We start from the raw sequence: 18,045 nt of genomic DNA on the forward strand, positions 1-18,045 counted from the left end.
GAATTGAGGGGCGTCACTCTGGTACATGTCAACCTTTCCTCCCCACCCTCAGTGGCCTGAAGCAGAGTGTTCTTCAAGCCCGGGGAAAAAGTTATGGCCTGCAATTACATTAATGGCACAATTACTTACAATTACACACCAGAAAGAACACACTAATTATCTATATCGCCTTCGTGGCTCATGCTGTACTCCCAACTCTCGCTCTCTGCAAAGGACGAGAGGTTCACAGCTCCCAAAAAGAGAATGGCCTCATTAGAGACCCAAAGGACTCCTCTTGGCTGGAGTGGCTCATTTCTTTAACATCGGAAATGTTGATCTGGCTCTTAAGCTAGCAGTAGCAGGCAGGAGAGGCAGATATCTCTGGCTTCTCTTTGTCCAAGGACCTAAGAGACATGGATGCTGATTTCTAAAGCAGGACTGGGCAGCACTGCAAAATAGCCTCCCAAAAGCCATATACCAGAGGCAAAGCGCATGGAACAACATCATAGCTGTCAACCGTCCCTTATTTGGCGGGAAAGTCCCTTATCCCAGCGCCGTGTCCCGCTGCTGTCCCTTACTGAAGATGTCCCTTAAATTTCCCGGGTTTCAAAGGAAGCAGCTCCTCTCCCTCCCTCCCAGCCGGCCAGGGAGGAGGGAGGCTCCAACTGGGTTGCTTGGCTGCGTTGCTCACCCAATAAGGAGTCTAAGAACGACTGGGGGGGGTGGAGCTTGCATGCCTTGTGCCGATCAAATCGGCCGTGTTGCCTGGAGACTCGCCTTTGCTCAGCGCTTCCCAGCGGAAAGGTGACGGTGGTTTTCCTTGCTGCATCCCCTTTGCAGGGTTGCTGCGCTGTGGGAACCACCACTTGAGGCTTTGTTTGGCTGCTGGCTGGGCTTTCTGCCTTTGGCTCGGAGGGACTCAGAAGTTGAACATACCTGTGCTTGGAAAATCCCTTATTTTGGCTGCTGATCCCTTATTTTCGAGGCTGCTGGTCCCTTATTTTCAAATCTGTAAATTGACAGCTATGACAAACATCTATTTTTTACCTCAGTACAGCAGGCTAGCTTCTGCACAGACTTATGCAACCTTCTCCATTCCCCACTCAGAGAAGCAAGACACAGTGTTCGGAATTTGTCAGGCGCATTTTGCACCTGGCTATCGGCCACTTGCGACCAGGTGAAGATGCGCTAGGATGGCGCCTGACGTCACCACCATCTTGAGGTGCATGTCTGGGGAATCATGGGATAGTTTTCACACACAAACAACTCATCCCATAGCAATCCATCTGGGATATTTTATCTGCACAATCAGAACGAACCAGATAGGTGGACTGTCCCTGGATCGAATGACATTTCTTCTTTCAGTTCTCAAAGTTCTTAACTCTAGCTCAAGGTTGTCGTCTGAACGAGCCAGACGTTTAACTGAGAATCAGTCACAGTCTGCCCGTCATTTGAAAAATAAGACTTTTTGAGCTGTCTAATGGCGACTAATAGGCATTCTCTTTTGGCAACTGTCATCCCCTGGTTTAAGGAGCCATTTGGCACCTAGCTTATACAGTCGTACCTTAGATCCCAAACAATTGTTTCAGAACCCGAATGTCCGACGGGGCTTCCGCAGTTTCTGATTGGCTGCAGGAGCTTCCCGCAGCCAATCAGAAGCCGCGGTTTGGTTTTCGAACGTTTTGGAAGTCGAGCGGACTTCCGGAACGGATTCCGTTCTACTTCCAAGGTGCAATTGTATACCTGAGTTTCTAGCACTGAGCAAGAGGCATATTGCTAATTGTTTCCCTCAGTTTCTAATAATAAAAAGAGCAGGACTGCAACCACTGTGACATATTTCTTGCGGGGTGGGTCCTTATTTAATCTTCCAGCAGAGAGAGAGATTGAGTGAGAGTTGTGTTTAAATGCAAGACAACTCTGGGCAAAGGTGAAGGAGGCTCTGTGACTGAGGTCCTGCTATGACTCCTCAGCAGCATGTTACACAAACATCTCCCTCTCCTTGCCAAGCCAGATTTCAACACAAGTCAGAGCTTCACATGCTTCTTTCCATCAGGGGAATGGGCCAACACAGCCTTGGCTGCCGTCTTCTGTGTCCTCATTCACCTTCCTCACGCTGCCCAGGCGAGAGGGAGGGAATTCTGCACAGAAAAATGGGGGGGAAATAAAAATCCCTTTAATATCCAACCATCTACCCTTGTGGTCCATTCCATCAAACAGCTGGGTGTCTGTGAACATTCTGCGGATGCATTTCGACAAGCCACTATTCTGGCAAGCGGACGGGAGCTCCGCTGCGGATCTGAAAGTCATGGCTCTTCCACAAGCCAGCCCTGTGTCGCTGCTGTAAATAAAGCACACAGCATGGAACAGAGAGACGCAGCGGGCCAACTGGGCGAGGCAAAAGAGGAGAGCTGGCCAGCCTTTGGCGTCTTGCGCCAGTCAAGGACTGACAACCTGTGGGCATGTTTACAAAGAAGACCAGTGTTAGAAATTCCCCAGGGGCCAGGCGCATTTTGTGACTGAGGCAAGTCCAAATGCAACCACATGGAGATCTCTGGAATGCCAGGATGGTGACTCACATCTCCATCTGGCTGGCCTCTCCAGCTTTCTTCAGCAGATAAGCCTATTTACTGCATTTATATCCACCTTTTCCTGCAAGGAGTACAGTGGTACCTCGGGTTAAGAACTTAATTCGTTCTGGAGGTCTGTTCTTAACCTGAAACTGTTCTTAACCTGAGGTACCTCTTTGGCTAATGGGGCCTCCTGCTGCTGCCACACGATTTCTGTTCTCATACTGAAGCAAAGTTCTTAACCTGAGGTAATATTTCTGGGTTAGCAGAGTCTGTAACCTGAAGTGTATGTAACCCGAGAGTATCACTGTACATGATTCACCCATCTCCTCAGTTAATCCCTACAACAACCTTGTGAGGTACGTTAAGAAACTTGTGATTGACTCCAAGGTCACCCAATGAACTTCATGACCGAGTGGGGATTTGAACCCGGATCTCCCAGATCCTAGTCCGACACTCTAACCACTACAGTGGTACCTCGGGTTAAGAACTTAATTCGTTCCGGAGGTCTGTTCTTAACCTGAAACTGTTCTTAACCTGAGGTACCACTTTAGCTAATGGGGCCTCCTGCTGCTGCCGCCACTGCGCGATTTCTCTTTCATCCTGAAGCAAAGTTCTTAACCCAAGGTACTATTTCTGGGTTAGTGGAGTCTGTAACTTGAAGCGTCTGTAACCTGAAGCGTCTGTAACCCGAGGTACCACTGTACACCCCCCTGGCTTCTTAGAGTATTTCTGCTATGGGGCAACACTATAAATTAAGTAGGTAAACAAATATGGGGAGAAAGCAAAATTCCACTTAGAGAAGGATCTGAAATATTTTCCTGGAAGCCTGAATTTGTTTAATTCGGGATTGTTTGATGTGATGTTTTAGCATGCTGTAAACCGCACTCAGAGTCCCTTGAGAGTCCCATGGACTACAAGAAGATCAAACCTATCCATTCTGAAGGAAATCAACCCTGAGTGCTCACTGGAAGGACGGATCCTGAAGCTGAGGTTCCAATACTTTGGCCACCTCATGAGAAGAGAAGACTCTCTGGAAAAGACCCTGATGTTGGGAAAGATGGAGGGCACAAGGAGAAGGGGGCGACAGAGGACGGGATGGTGGGAAAGTGTTCTCGAAGCTACCAGCATGAGTTTGACCAAGCTGCGGGAGGCAGTGGAAGACAGGAGTGCCTGGCGTGTTCTGGTCCATGGGGTCACGAAGAGTCAGACACGACTAAACAACTAAACAACAACAACAACAACAACAAACCACACTGAGATGTTTTCTTTAAAGTATAAAGCAGTATAGCAGTGATATGGAAAAAATCATAACAATAATAAATCTCATGGGGGGAATGATGCCTAGATATTTTGTTGCGATGCCATTTGGCGATTTGTTTATTTGCCTGAGTTTCTGACATTGAACGCATTTCACAATCAAAACAATGCCAGAGCAACTTCCACATAACATCCGAAGACAACAACAACACAATAGCAAACTGCAAAAGGCAACATTTCAGCTCTATAAATGTAACATGGTTACATCATACCTTCTGGCAACAGGAAAAATAACAAGGCAGGCTAATCGTTTTAGCTTTAACACCTCTCCCAAGCTATTGCTCACAGTCCCTTTCCTCCAGCACTTTCTTATAAGGCTTCCAAACCTTTTTTCAAAGAGGGCCAGATTTGATGAAGTGAGCATGTGTGAGGGCCGACCAAAGTTGTTGGTGTTTTTTTGTGTTTTTTTAGGATTTAACCCCAGAGTTGTTGAGCTATTTTTTAGGATTGAAGTTGCTGAGATTTTTTTTTAGGATTTTGCCCCAGGACATATACTGCCACGGGGACCAGTTTGAATCAACCGGAGGGCCATATTAGCCCCCTGAAACGGACTTTGGACATGCCTGGTATGACACATCTAAAGCCCCATTCTCACACTCGCAACCCCAATGCATGGAGAGCATGGACAGAATCTCACTTGCCATGCATGCATTCACAGAATCGTAAGAGCTAGAAGGGACCCGAGGGTCATCTAGTCCAAGTGCAGTTGGAGGATGGATGACCTCTAATAGAATGAATCCTGACAAGACAGAAGTACTGTTTTTGGGGGACAGGGGGCGGGCGGGTGTGGAGGATTCCCTGGTCCTGAATGGGGTAACTGTGCCCCTGAAGGACCAGGTGCGCAGCCTGGGAGTCTTTTTGGACTCACACCTGTCCATGGAGGTGCAGGTCAATTCTGTGTCCAGGACAGCTGTTTACCAGCTCCATCTGGTATGCAGGCTGAGACCCTATCTGCCTGTGGACTGTCTCGCCAGAGTGGTGCATGCTCTGGTTATCTCTCACTTGGACTACTGCAATGCACTCTACGTGGGGCTACCCTTGAAGGTGACCCGGAAACTACAACTAATCCAGAATGCGGCAGCTAGACTGGTGACTGGGAGTGGCCACCGAGACCATATAACACATGACTTGAAAGACCGACATTGGCTCCCAGTACATTTCCAAGCACAATTCAAAGTGTTGGTGTTGACCTTTAAAGCCCTAAACAGCCTCAGCCCAGTATACCTAAAGGAGCGACTCCACCACCTTTGTTCTGCCTGGACACTGAGGTCCAGCGCCGAGGGCCTTCTGGCGGTACCCTCCCTGCAAGAAGTGAGGTTACAGGGAACCAGGCAGAGGGCCTTCTCGGTAGTGGCACCCGCCCTGTGGAATGCTCTCCCACCAGATGTCAAAGAGATAAACAACGACCTGACATTCAGAAGACATCTGAAGGCAGCCCTGTTCAGGGAAGTTTTTAATGTGTGACATTTTAATGTATTTTAAATCTTTGTTGGAAGTCGCCCAGAGTGGCTGGGAAGACCCAGCCAGATGGGTGGGGTACAAATAATAAATTATTATTATTATTATTATTATTATTATTATTATTATTATTATTATTATTATTATAACATGACAGGCTGTAGGTAACTATATAAATTCTTTTATAAATACAATTCAACATACCATATCAAAATATGTGGTTCTGTAGACCGACATCTCAGCTAAAGCATCCATGACAGATGGCCATCTTGCCATAGGATCACCGTCATAGGCCTAACAAGCATTTGGGGGGAAACCCCAACAGAATGGTTTCAGAAAGAGAGCACTTTGGATTTGGGCTGAAGGATAGATGCGACCATTTTTCATGCAGCGGCTCTGGCCTTTAAATAAAGTTGGTGGTTTGAGCCCAACCAGAGATGGGTGTGGGCAGGATTCCTACATCTTTGGGGTCATTTCCAACTCTACAATTCTATGTTTCTATTATTCTGCTAGGTTTGCATAGTCTACCTTTTGCCCAATCCAAACAAATTATTATCAGAGGCTGTGGCCAATTTCTCTTTCTGGCTGCAAAACTACGCAAGGAAATATCCCCCAGGTTAAACTTATCCTGTCTGGCCGCCGTTCTTATACATCACAATTTTAATCTGTTTACGTCATTTATGTTTTTCAACTCACTCTTCACAGCCACATTTTAAGGTTTCATGTTGTACAACTTATTTCAGATACCCCTGGTAATTTTGTATCGTTTATGTATTACAACCAAATTTAGCGGATCTTTTATGTTGTGATTTTACTTATACAGTTTCATTTTGTCTATGACTACATAGCAAACCATCTGTAATCTGTACTAGGCTTATAAATAACCCACTCACACATGAAGAGCAGGAATGGTCTCCAGGCATGCTGGACTTTAAACTGGGTCAAAATGGGTCATTGCTTTTATTTCAATCCATTGTTGTGACTTCTCTGGAAGGCTGATAAATCTGCCAGGTGTCATCAACATTTGACCGTTATGTAGTCAGAGACAGGGCCTTCTCAGTGATGGCACCTGGACTCTGGAATTCTCTCTGCTGGGAAGTGAACCACTTCTGGAGAGTGAAAACTGCCTTGTTTCTTCTGCTAGCCTTTCAACACTGAATTGTATTATTTCCTTTCATCTATCCTTTCTGGTGGTTGTCTTATATATTCCTTGTTTTGGTTTTTGGTTTTTTTTAAAGGAGGGGCTGTACATATTTGCCTTGGAGGAGTTTTTAACCAAAACCTACCACATACAATAGGGACGCGGGTGGCGCTGTGGGTAAAAGCCTCAGCGCCTAGGGCTTGCCGATCGAAAGGTCGGCAGTTTGAATCCCCGCGGCGGGGTGCGCTCCCGCTGCTCGGTCCCAGCGCCTGCCAACCTAGCAGTTCGAAAGCACCCCCGGGTGCAAGTAGATAAATAGGGACCGCTTACTAGCGGGAAGGTAAACGGTGTTTCCGTGTGCAGCTCTGGCTCGCCAGAGCAGCGATGTCACGCTGGCCATGTGACCCGGAAGTGTCTCCGGACAGCGCTGGCCCCCGGCCTATAGAGTGAGATGGGCGCACAACCCTAGAGTCTATCAAGACTGGCCCGTACGGGCAGGGGTACCTTTACCTTTACCTTACCACATACAATATTAAGAAATGAAGCAAAAGAAAAAAAAAAGACAACCTATCAATCAGTAGAGGCCACCAAATCCTGACTGGCCTCAGTACACAGCCCAAACTGGTTCTCACCATGACCCTAGATTCAATGCTGAATCTAGGTATGCTCTGCATGGGGGTTTTGGGGAGGAGGGAAGAGGGGTACAAGCAAAGACCCTTAGACAGTCCCCTCTTCCACCTCTTCAAAGCCCTGCTGCCAACTTGCTTGCCTTCTCCCCCTGTGCTCAAACCGGCAGTGAGGTGTAGTGGTTAAAGGTGCCAGACTAGTTCCTGCGAAACACCGGAGCTCAAACCTTACTCAGTCAAAATGATCACTGGAGCCACTCACTGTCTCTTAGACTACCTCACAGGGTTGTTGTGAGGAGAAAACGGAGAGGCTGAGAAGCAGGCAAAGCTTGAGCTCCTTGGGAGAAAAGATGGAATATAAATGTAATAATTAACAGCAAAAAATGCCCAGGGGGGGATTGTGCATAGCGGTCTACACCCCCATCATTCTGCCCAGACACTGAAGTCCAGTGCCGAGGGCCTTCTGGCGGTTCCCTCACTGCGAGAAGCCAAGTTACAGGGAACCAGGCAGAGGGCCTTCTCGGTAGTGGCACCCGCCCTGTGGAACACCCTCCCACCAGATGTCAAGGAGAACAACTACCAGACTTTTAGAAGACATCTGAAGGCAGCCCTGTTTAGGGAAGCTTTTAATGTTTAAGAGACTATTGTATTTTAATACAGTGGTTCATCTGGTTGCGAACGGAATCCGTTCCGGAGTCCCGTTCGCATCCTGAAGCGAATGCAACCCGCACCCGCGCATTGCAATTCACTGCTTCCGCGCATGACGGCATTTTGAACGTCTGCGCATGCGCGAGCAGCAAAACCCAGAAGTAACGCGCTCCGTTATTTCCAGGTCACCGCAGAGCGCAACCTGAAAATACTCATCCTGAAGCTACTTCAACCCGAGGTATGACTGTATTCTGTTGGAAGCCACCCAGAGGGGCTGGGGAAACCCAGCCAGATGAGCGGGGTATAAATAATAAATTATTGTATTATTATTATTATTATTATTATTATCCATGGGAAGCAACACCAACAAGAAGGACCATGATGAGTGTGGCAGTGGGCTCCCTTGCAGAGGTGTGGGCCTCAGCAGTTGCCCAAATATTCCTGCCCCCCTTATGGAACTCTCCATAATAATCAGGAACGGCCCAGTCTGCTTTTGCTCCAAAGCCATCCTGCAGGATTCACAGAACAGGCATCTTATGGTTGCTAGGAAACCAGAGGATGCAATTTCCAACCACCTTTAGACTGTGCTCCATTCCCCAGGATGGTCAACATTACACAGCCAGGCCTGGAGGTACCAGCAGCACCTGTGACAAATGGACAGGTAAGAGAATGGACAGGGCAGGAGGGGCTGCTATAAGATATGGTTTGCATTAAAGGTAAAGGGATCCCTGACCATTAGGTCCAGTCATGACCGACTCTGGGGTTGCGGCAGTCATCTCGCTTTACTGGCTGAGGGAGCCGACATACAGCTTCCGGGTCATGTGGCCAGCATGACTAAGCCACTTCTGGCGAACCAGAGCAGCGCACAGAAACACCGTTTATCTTCCCACCAGAGCGGTACCTATTTATCTACTTGCACTTGAAAGACGTGCTTTCAAACTGCTAGGTTGGCAGGAGACGATTTGCATTACAACCCTGCAAAATCCTTACAGTACAGTGGTACCTTGGGATGTGAACGGGATCCGTTCCGCAGCCCCGTTCGCATCCTGAACAGAACGCAAGACGCGATGGCGCGTCTCGCCGCTACTGCGCATGACGTCATTTTGAGTGTCTGCGCATGAGCAAGCAGCGAAACCCGGAAGTAACACGCTCCGTTACTTCTGGATTGCCTCGGAGCGCAACTCGAACGCGCTCAACCCGAAGCGCATTCAACTCGAGGTATGACTGTAGTAGAAGGAAGAGAGCCTCAGGAGCACTCACAAATTAGGGGAGGAATAGACTGAAGACAAGGAAACAAACATGAATTTGGCATTTTGATTCACGGAGACGCCACCTTTGCAGGAGGACATCAAATCATGGTTCCGTATCACAACCAGGAAGAGAAACCAACACAATTTGGAAATTAAAATTGCCAGTCAGAATGGGCAAGGAAGGAGGCGCTGGATTAAGCTGGCCTTGTTTACACACTCAATTCACATCAGGCCAGAAAAAGCGTTTTCGACACAAACGAGGTAGGATTATTTGCCACTGGAATAGGGTTAAATGACAGCTAGTGACACAGCCCAGCACTCAGGTCTACACAAACTCAAAACCGAGGTTTTACTGGTGGAAACTGAACGTTAGAAAGACCAAGATTCAAATCTCTGTGAAATTATGAAGCTCCATGGGAGGCAAATTACAATTCGACCTCACAAGGCTGCTGCAAGCATAAAATACATATACAGGCATCCTGGACTTTCAGGGGGAAAGGTGGGATCATACCATTGCTATACAAGAGAAGATGAGAGCAAGAAGGAAAACAAATCGGAAAAGAAAGCTTTGCATGAGACCGGAGGAAAATACTCAGGACGTCTGTTGCCATTTTGGTCACAGAGCAGAGTTTGGTGTGAGGAGGATGGGGCAAATCTTCCATTTTGTGTTACGACAATCAGAGAACATAATCAACAAAACCACAAGACTTTGACATCCGATTTCAGAGGGATGTAGGAATTCAAAACGTTCATATTTTAAAAGATTGCACACACACACACCCCACTCCTCAAAGTGTCACAGAGCACTAGAACTACTTTGAAATCCTTCCCTCCAAATATAGAGACAACTTCTACGGAAATATGGCAACTTTAAAAAAATGCAGATCCTGCACCTTTATATATATATTGTGTGGTTGCATTCTGCAGAGAGCTCATAAAGGTGCAAAAGCTGCATTTTAAAAAGTATTATATATATATATATATATATATATATATATATATATATATATATATATAATGCATATTTTTATGCAAAAAAAAATTATTGCAAAGCGATTTGCTGCTTCCTTCCAATTCACGCCGGTTGCGATTAGAAGTTTAAAGCAGAGATTTCACGTAAAAGACGCATATTTTTACAGCGCAACCCTACTCCCTGAAGGATAGATGCGACCAAGGGGGCTTACTCCCAAGCTAAGTTATATTTGCAGTAAATAAAATTAGTGCTTAAAAAATAAGTGCATACAGGATGGCAGCCGTAAAATGATTACAAAAAAAGGAAATGCTTCTGTCACAGGAATTGCTGAATGACTAATTCTGTGGCTAATAAATATGGGCCGGCATAAACATGTCCCAACTTGTCAATTTGAAGTCGTTTTTAAGAGGTGTCACTGCAGACAAAATCATCACAATCCTTTCCCTACCTTAATTATCAAGGGTTTCCCTCCGATGCCATTTTGAGTTCAATCTTCAACTATGCTTTTGTCTTTTAATGTTTGGTTTAAAAACAACAACACAGAAATGTCAAAATAAAAATTGAAAATGTGACCTATTATTTGCACAGGCAAGATTTTCCTTTTCTTATTTTACTTCTGGTTCTTAAGGATGGAAGACTACCCATGGTACAATCCTATACATGCCTACCAATGTCTGCCTAACCAGACTGGATCCAGAAGTCATTGATTTTAGCAGGAGTGGAGTTAGCCACGACTAATTTCTTGGATTGCTTTCAACGGGACCTGAAGTGTAGCAAACTTAGCCTGGATCCAAACCATAGCGTTCAATGGAGTTTGGTCCGAAGAAATCAGGCATAGGATTGCAGCCTAAAGAAAACAAAAAAATTAACTGTTCGCTTTATTCTCGAGTGATTTCGGGTCAAACAAAATGCCCAGGCATTTTAAAAAATGGTTATTTACGGCCTCTCGAATTCTGCCTGATATAGCTGCTGCGTTATTTGGTATGGACATGTGTAATTTTTAATACGTATTTATATACAGTAAGACTCTGTTCCTGGAAAGTGTACAGGCGAAGGAGGCTTGCAGATATTTTAATTAAATAAAAATAATAAATACGCAAACCTCCTTGCAGTAATGATGCAGTTCGTTGCACGAGGAGGGGGTGAGCTAGATGACTTTAAGGCCTATGTCAGAAGGAGAAAATCCTTGTATTGTGTCTTTGGGGTTCTATTTTTTTGGGGAGGGGTCTCGATTCAAGGGGTTGGAGGCAGAGAGAGAAGAGGAGGGAAAACATCACAGCCAACAAACGTAGCTGCACGATGGAAGCCCTAGAAACATCTCCAAGATTGCATCCGACACTGTACTTTGGACCAAGGCAGAAGTGTTTGTTCCTATGGACGTGCGCGCGTGCACATCGGGAAAAAAGATGACGGCCCCAATCCTGCTGGAAGCAAAAACCCGTCCGAGTTTCCCCTGCGGTGAAGGGTGGGCTACAGACAGAGGGAGAAAGAGAGAGGAGAAGGAGATCCAAGTACACAATAAAGTTGCCCGATTCCAAAAGTAAAACACAACAGAAAAACGAGTTTTCCGGGCATCTCGCTAGCGCATATATATATATATATATATATATATATATATATATATGGAAAAGGGGGAGAATAGTCATTATGTGCATAAGGCCAGGAGCCGGAGATCTATATGTGGGGGGTGGGGGTGGGAGGAAATGGAGGGGAGGATGGGCAAAGAAAGCAAGACGTGCCATTTCCCCATCCCTCCTCGAGGGTCCCCGATTTCTTTATTGATTTCGCCAGCACGGCTCTTTTCTTTGCGCGCTTCCAGCCATCGTGGCCGCGGGTCTCTCTCTCTCCGCATCCCTCTCCCTTTCTTCTAAACATGCCATTTAAAACACACACACATATATATAGTTAGCTAAAGAGCTTTGGAGGAGGGAAGGGGGCGCGTGGGGTGGGGGCCAAATACGGGAGAGAGATATAAATATAGCACGGAGCAAGCCCTCTCTCTCTCCCCCCCCCCCTCGCTTCTTGCACGCACAAAAAAAGCACGCGGAGCGATTGCCAGACGCGGCCACCTGCAAACTTCTCGCTCGGTTTGTTTAGAAAGCAAAGCCCCATTAAATGACAAGGAAAAAGAACGCGGGGGAGGGGAGGGGAGGTTTTCACTCTCTCTTTCTCCCCCCCCCCACCCCGCATGCATCTGCAGCAACCTCCCCTCCCCCACCGCAAGCTTGACTTACCACGCATCTTTTTCCCCCCCAGGCCACGCAAGTCTCCTTTTCTCCCCAAACAAATCCTCGAAGCGTTTTGCAAAGTTGCTGGCCGTTTCCGGCCGCGGCTGCCCCTTTCCTTAGATGTGCATGTGTGTTTCCAAAAAAATAGAATATAAATCCGATGCACATATAAAATGCAAAAAAATCAAGAGCCGGCCGGGGGGGGGGAGCAGCAGCGCAGGCCGCTGCCGCTGCGAGCTCGGCGGCTTGCTTGCCCATGTGCTCGACGGAGCACGCGCTCCGCGCTCGCCTGAATGGAACGTTGTGCAGGCAGGAGGACCTGTGACGTCACGGCCCCCAGCAGCTGATCCAGCCCCGTTGACTGCGCTGCTGCTGCTGCTGCGCTTCGCCAGGCGCTCTGCAAGGGAGCTTGGGTTGCTTTTAGCGCTAGCAGAGCTTTGCATTCGCCTATATACATTGCGTAATGGAAATCGGAGAGAGAGAGAGAGAGAGACGAGCACGCGCGCAAACGTCTGCAGTTGCTGACTTTTATTTATTTATTTGTTGACTGGCTGACTTCTTTTCCGTTACCCACTCCTAACCAGGGCCGGATTTAGGTTGGATGAGGCCCTGAGCTCCTGAAGGTAATGGGGCCCTTTATATGTCCAGCCGTCCTTTGTCAACAACAAATGGTCACTGTTTTTTTGTTGAATATATGCTGTATGGTAATTTATGGACCTAATAGGTATCTAAAGCCATTTGCACATGTTGCCATGCAACCATTCCATGCAGAATGTAGGCACCCTATACAGTGGTACCTCTGGATGTGAATGTAAGATGCGTCTGCGCATGCGCGGGTCACGTTTCGCTGCTTCCACGCATGCGTGTTACGTAATTTTGAGCGTCTGCACGAGCGGCGAAACCCGAAAGTAATGCGCTCTGTTACTTCCGTGTCGCACAGAGCGCGACCTGAAAATATTTAAGCTGAAGCGTATTCATCCCGAGATATGACTGTATATAGAAATGAGCAAACCAGTGATATTTTAGGGAGCAGGCTAGCAGGCGGGACCCATTACTTACACCATAGGAGCCTACACAACACAAAACACTGCTCCTAACCCTTGCTCCTCCTGTGCCTTTCAACACACACAGAGAGAGAGTGTGCAGCTTGGCCTATGCCTTGCTTTCAGCTTAGCGTTACGGCTGCAACCTGCTGATTTCTCAGATTCTCAACTGCAAAAGAAGAACAGAATGCATTTGGGTCTTTTTCAATGCTGTGAAGCGCCCTATGATGAGGGGCGGTATACAAATTAAATAAATATTATCAGTTCAGTCAGTTGGCAACCTTTGCTGCTAAGAAGAAGAAGAGTTTGGATTTGATATCCCGCTTTATCACTACCCGAAGGAGTCTCAAAGCAGCTAACAATCTCCTTTCCCCTCCTCCCCTACAACAAACACTCTGTGAGGTGAGTGAGGCTGAGAGACTTCAAAGAAGTGTGACTAGCCCAAGGTCACCCAGCAGCTGCATGTGGAGGAGCGGGGAAGCGAACCCAGTTCACCAGATTACGAGTCTGCCACTCTTAACCACTACACCACACTGGCTCTCACCACACTCTCTCGCTGGCTAACTTTCAGGGAGGTGCTGCCTCGACGCGCAGGCGTTTTACCTCCGTGGTGTCAAAAAGCTCTCCCAGTAGCAGTCATGGGAGGGGGAGGGAATTAAAGGCAGGGGGCACAGAAGAGCAAAGTGCATCTCTGATAGGGTCAATGCTTGCCCACTTTTCTTCCATCGTGTACCTTCCAGGGGCATTCATGGAGTTCCCAGGCAGTCTCCTAGCCAGGCACAACCAGACTTGCACATGTGATATTGGAGCATGCCCAAGGATGTGCTTGCAGGGAGCTGGCTTTAGGCAGAGAGCCTGTTGGCAAAACTGCTCTGTCTGCAAAGATGTCTGCAAACATGACATGAAGACTGGCAGCAACAGCCCCGCCATGTGGGAACCCCTTGCAGACAACCACAGCCAGCCAGGTCGTGCATCCACAGGAGGAAGACCAGAGGAGGAAGGACCGTTGGGACAAACACAAAGAGAAGCAGCAGCGTGCACATCCAAACACCTTCATCTGCCCCAGCTGCAACAAAACATGCCTCTCCTGCATCGGCTTGACTTCACCCCCAAAGGCTCACTCCTCCATCCTCTCCTGAGACAGACGGATGCCAGCCTGATGACCCACCACTGCACCAACCATGCTGTCTCGAAGGGTGCAAGAGCAGGCTGCTGTATTTGGTCTGGCCACTTGGCTCCAAGCTTTCCTATTTTATTCCCTGGGCCTGCCTCGATTTTCTGGTGATTGACCCTGGAAAGCAACTGTCTCCAGGGAGAAGAAGGGACATCAGGCCCAGGAGCCTACTGCAAGTCCTCCAGATCCTCTTATCTTTCCCCAGTGCAAAATCCTCTTATCTTTCTCACTAGTGCTGTTTCGCACCCTAAATATCTTCCCCTGGCTAGGCTTTGCCCTTCAACTCTGATCATGCCTTCTGCTTGCTTGCTTGCTTGCTTACTTACTTGCTTGCTTGGATGGGAGACAGAGAGGCATGTGTGAGTCTGCATAGAAGCAAATCTACTGTACAAAGGTTATTTGCATATGTTGCTGCACCTTCTTTATCGTCTAAGGGACGCGGGTGGTGCTGTGGTCTAAACCACTGAGCCTCTTGGGCTTGCCAGACAGAAGGTCGGCAGTTCGAATCCCCGCAACGGGGTGAGCTCGGTCCCTGCTCCTTCCATCCTAGCAGTTCGAAAGCACACCAGTGCAAATAGATAAATAGGTACCACTGCAGCTGGAAGGTAAACAGCATTTCTGTGCGCTCTGGCTTCTGTCACAGTGTTCCGTTGTGCCAGAAGCGGTTTAGTCCTGCTGGCCACATGACCCAGAAAGCTGTCTGTGGACGAACGCCGGCTCCCTCAGCCTGAAAGCAAGATGAGTGCCACAACCCCATAGCCGCCTTTGACTGGACTTAAAACCGTCCAGGGGTCCTTTACCTTTTACCTTTATCCTCTGACTCCGCCCACTACTGACATGTGGCCCTCAGACTGAAAATGTTTTCCTGTCCCTGCACTATCTCTGTACATGTCTTTGCTCTTTGCAGAAATTTTGAGGAAGGGTGGCCTTTCATTGTTTTGAAAAAGTAAAAGCAGGTTTCTAACATTTTCAGAACTCAAGAAACTACTAGGCAATACATTCAAGCACTATTCTCCCTTGCTTCTGTGAGAATCTAGCCTACTTCCTCCTCTTTTTGAGGTTTGTAGCCAGCAGTGCAGCAATAAAACAGCCGCCATATTTGCAAAGCTAAGCAGGATCTGGTCTGGTTTCAGAATGGATGGGAGACTGAATGCTGAGATTCCGGCATTGCAAGGGGTTGGGCTAGATGACTCTCAGGACTCCCTTCCAACTTGACAGTGTTATGATTTCATGTTTTCACCCCATGGAAGACAGTCTGGAGGATCAGACTTAACACTTGAAGTCACAGCAAGGGCTAACCTTGAGGAAAGCAGGTCTAGCCAATTGGAACAGAAAAGAACAAAAAGGACTAGAGTGAAACTTCTGTTGTCTAGACTTCACGGTTTGTTTTTAAGTCCTTTTATGCTCAGCTTCCCTGATAGTGAAGTGATTACTGCTCATAGAAACCAATTCAGTTGGAGTCCTGTGCCAACTCAAACACAAAAGGCAAGGACCACAGTGTTTGTTATCTTTCTAAATCAGGGTTTGTTTGATTTTTAATAGGAAAGAAATTCCTCCCCCTACATTTTGTAAACATTTTTACAATATTATTATTATTATTATTACTACTCGCCCTTCACCCTAAAGTCCCAGGCAAGGTTGCAACAATAATTACTCTGCCAATGCAGGTAAAATCCATCATTATAATATCCGTAGTGCAGCAGGTAGGATTTGGGGCTGAGAGTGGGTGGGTTATACCAGCCCTGCAAGCCTTTTCTATCCCACGAAGGAGCTCAAGGTGGCATATATGGCTCTCTGTGAACGGCAGAAGAATATATTCCCATTTAAGTTATATGCAGTTGGGCTTGGGTAGACTAGAGCGAGGAACAGGGAGCCTGTGGCCCTCTAAATGTGATTGGACATCAGCTTCTATTGGACCCATCTAGCATAGCCAATAGCAAAGCATCATGGGAGCAAAGCATCAGGGACAAGGGTGGCACTGTGGGTTAAACCGCAGAGCCTAGGGCTTGCCAATCAGAAGGTCGGTGGTTCGAATCGCCAATGACAGAGTGAGCTCCCGTTGCTCGGTCCCTGCTCCTGCCAACCTAGCAGTTCAAAGGCACGTCAAAGTGCAAGTAGATGAATAGGCACCGCTCCGGCGGGAAGGTAAATGGCGTTTCCGTGCGCTGCTCTGGTTTGCCAGAAGTGGCTTAGTCATGCTGGCCACATGACCCGGAAGCTGTACCCCAGCTCCCTCGGCCAATAAAGCGAGATGAGCGCTGCAACCCCAGAGTTGTCTGCAACTGGACCTAATGCTCAGGGGTCCCTTTACCTTTATGGGAGCTGTAGTCCAGCAACATTTGGATGTTCGCAGGTGCCCCACTGACTTTAAGGATGGGCGCAAATACAGTGGTACCTCAGGTTAAGAATTTATTTCGTTCCAGAGGTCCGTTCTTGACCTGAAACTGTTCTTAACCTGAAGCACCACTTTAGCTAATGGGGCCTCCCGCTGCTGCTGCTGAATGATTTCTATTCTCATCCTGAAGCAAAGTTCTTAACCTGAGGAACTATTTCTGGGTTAGCAGAGTCTGTAACCTGAAGCGCCTGTAACCTGAAGCGCCTGTAACCCGAGGTACCACTGTACTGCAATAAAAATAGCATAAACAACGACTGCATAGTTTGTGCCAGTATTAGCTTCCCCAGCTGACTTCTGCGTGTCAGACTCTTGCTAAAGACACAAGAGCGGCTTGGAGCATTTTTCCTGGTTATTTGGCACCCTTACCTCCCTATAACATTTGACAACACCTGTGAGCCTTCTGAACAGAAGCTTAAACCCAAAAGCCAAACAGGTGACTATAATCCGCTAAAACTGCATCAAATGCACCCATCCGTGTTTGCCAAACAAAACAGGAATATTTTACTGGAAATCTGGAAAGATCTAAAAGCTGTATGGTAACTGTTCGCACCATGCATATGCTAGAGATTTTTACTTGGCTTTTAAATGAAGATCTCTCAAAAAGGTCTCTCAATGGATTGGGAAGGATGGAATAGAGTAGCACAATTATCCTTTATTAATGACAGGAGGTTTTTGTGGGTTTGCCCTAAGGCAGAGTGAGTAAGATGCTTCAGGCTGCTGATTTTGGGTGCCATGAAACAGCAAGTACTTGTTAGTTACTAAAGAATATAAGAAGAGCCTGCAGGATCCGGCCAGTCAGTGGCTCATCCCATTCAGCAGCCTGCTCTCACAGCAGTCAATCAGATTCTCATGAGAAGCACATATGCAGGAGCTGAGTGTTCCCCTGCAGCTGCTATTCAGAAGCTTACAGCCTTTGATAGTGGAGGTAGAGCATAGCCAATCCATTTTTTAAAAATTAAAGGTTTTATTTGGTTTCAAAATTACGTGCATTGTCTCTTTTTTCAGGTTGGAGAGCAGGCATAGGAAACTCGTTCCTCCAGATGTTTTGGGACTACAACTCCCATCATCTGTAGCTAACAGGATCAGTGGTCAGGGATGATGGGAGTTGTAGTCCCAAAACATCTGGAGGGCCGAGTTTGCCTATGCCTGTTGCAGAGTCTTTTCTCTGGGTGGCTATAAAAAAATTAATGAAACATTAAAAAAAAAAAACTTTCCTATGCAGGGCTTCCTTCAGATGCCTTCT

General features: G+C 47.2%; 1 long non-coding RNA gene across 1 annotated transcript in view; it reads right to left on the bottom strand.

Moving 5' to 3' along the window:
- Positions 1 to 12,536, bottom strand: part of LOC114600249 (uncharacterized) — a 144,798-nt gene extending 132,262 nt beyond the window's left edge. The window contains exon 1 of the long non-coding RNA XR_003707502.2: positions 12,197 to 12,536. This is a non-coding gene — a long non-coding RNA (uncharacterized LOC114600249). The remainder of the gene's footprint in view (positions 1 to 12,196) is intronic.
- Positions 12,537 to 18,045: the final 5,509 nt, after the last annotated feature.

This window comes from Podarcis muralis, chromosome 8 (genome assembly GCF_964188315.1).
Source record: "Podarcis muralis chromosome 8, rPodMur119.hap1.1, whole genome shotgun sequence".
Classification (NCBI taxonomy): domain Eukaryota; kingdom Metazoa; phylum Chordata; class Lepidosauria; order Squamata; family Lacertidae; genus Podarcis; species Podarcis muralis.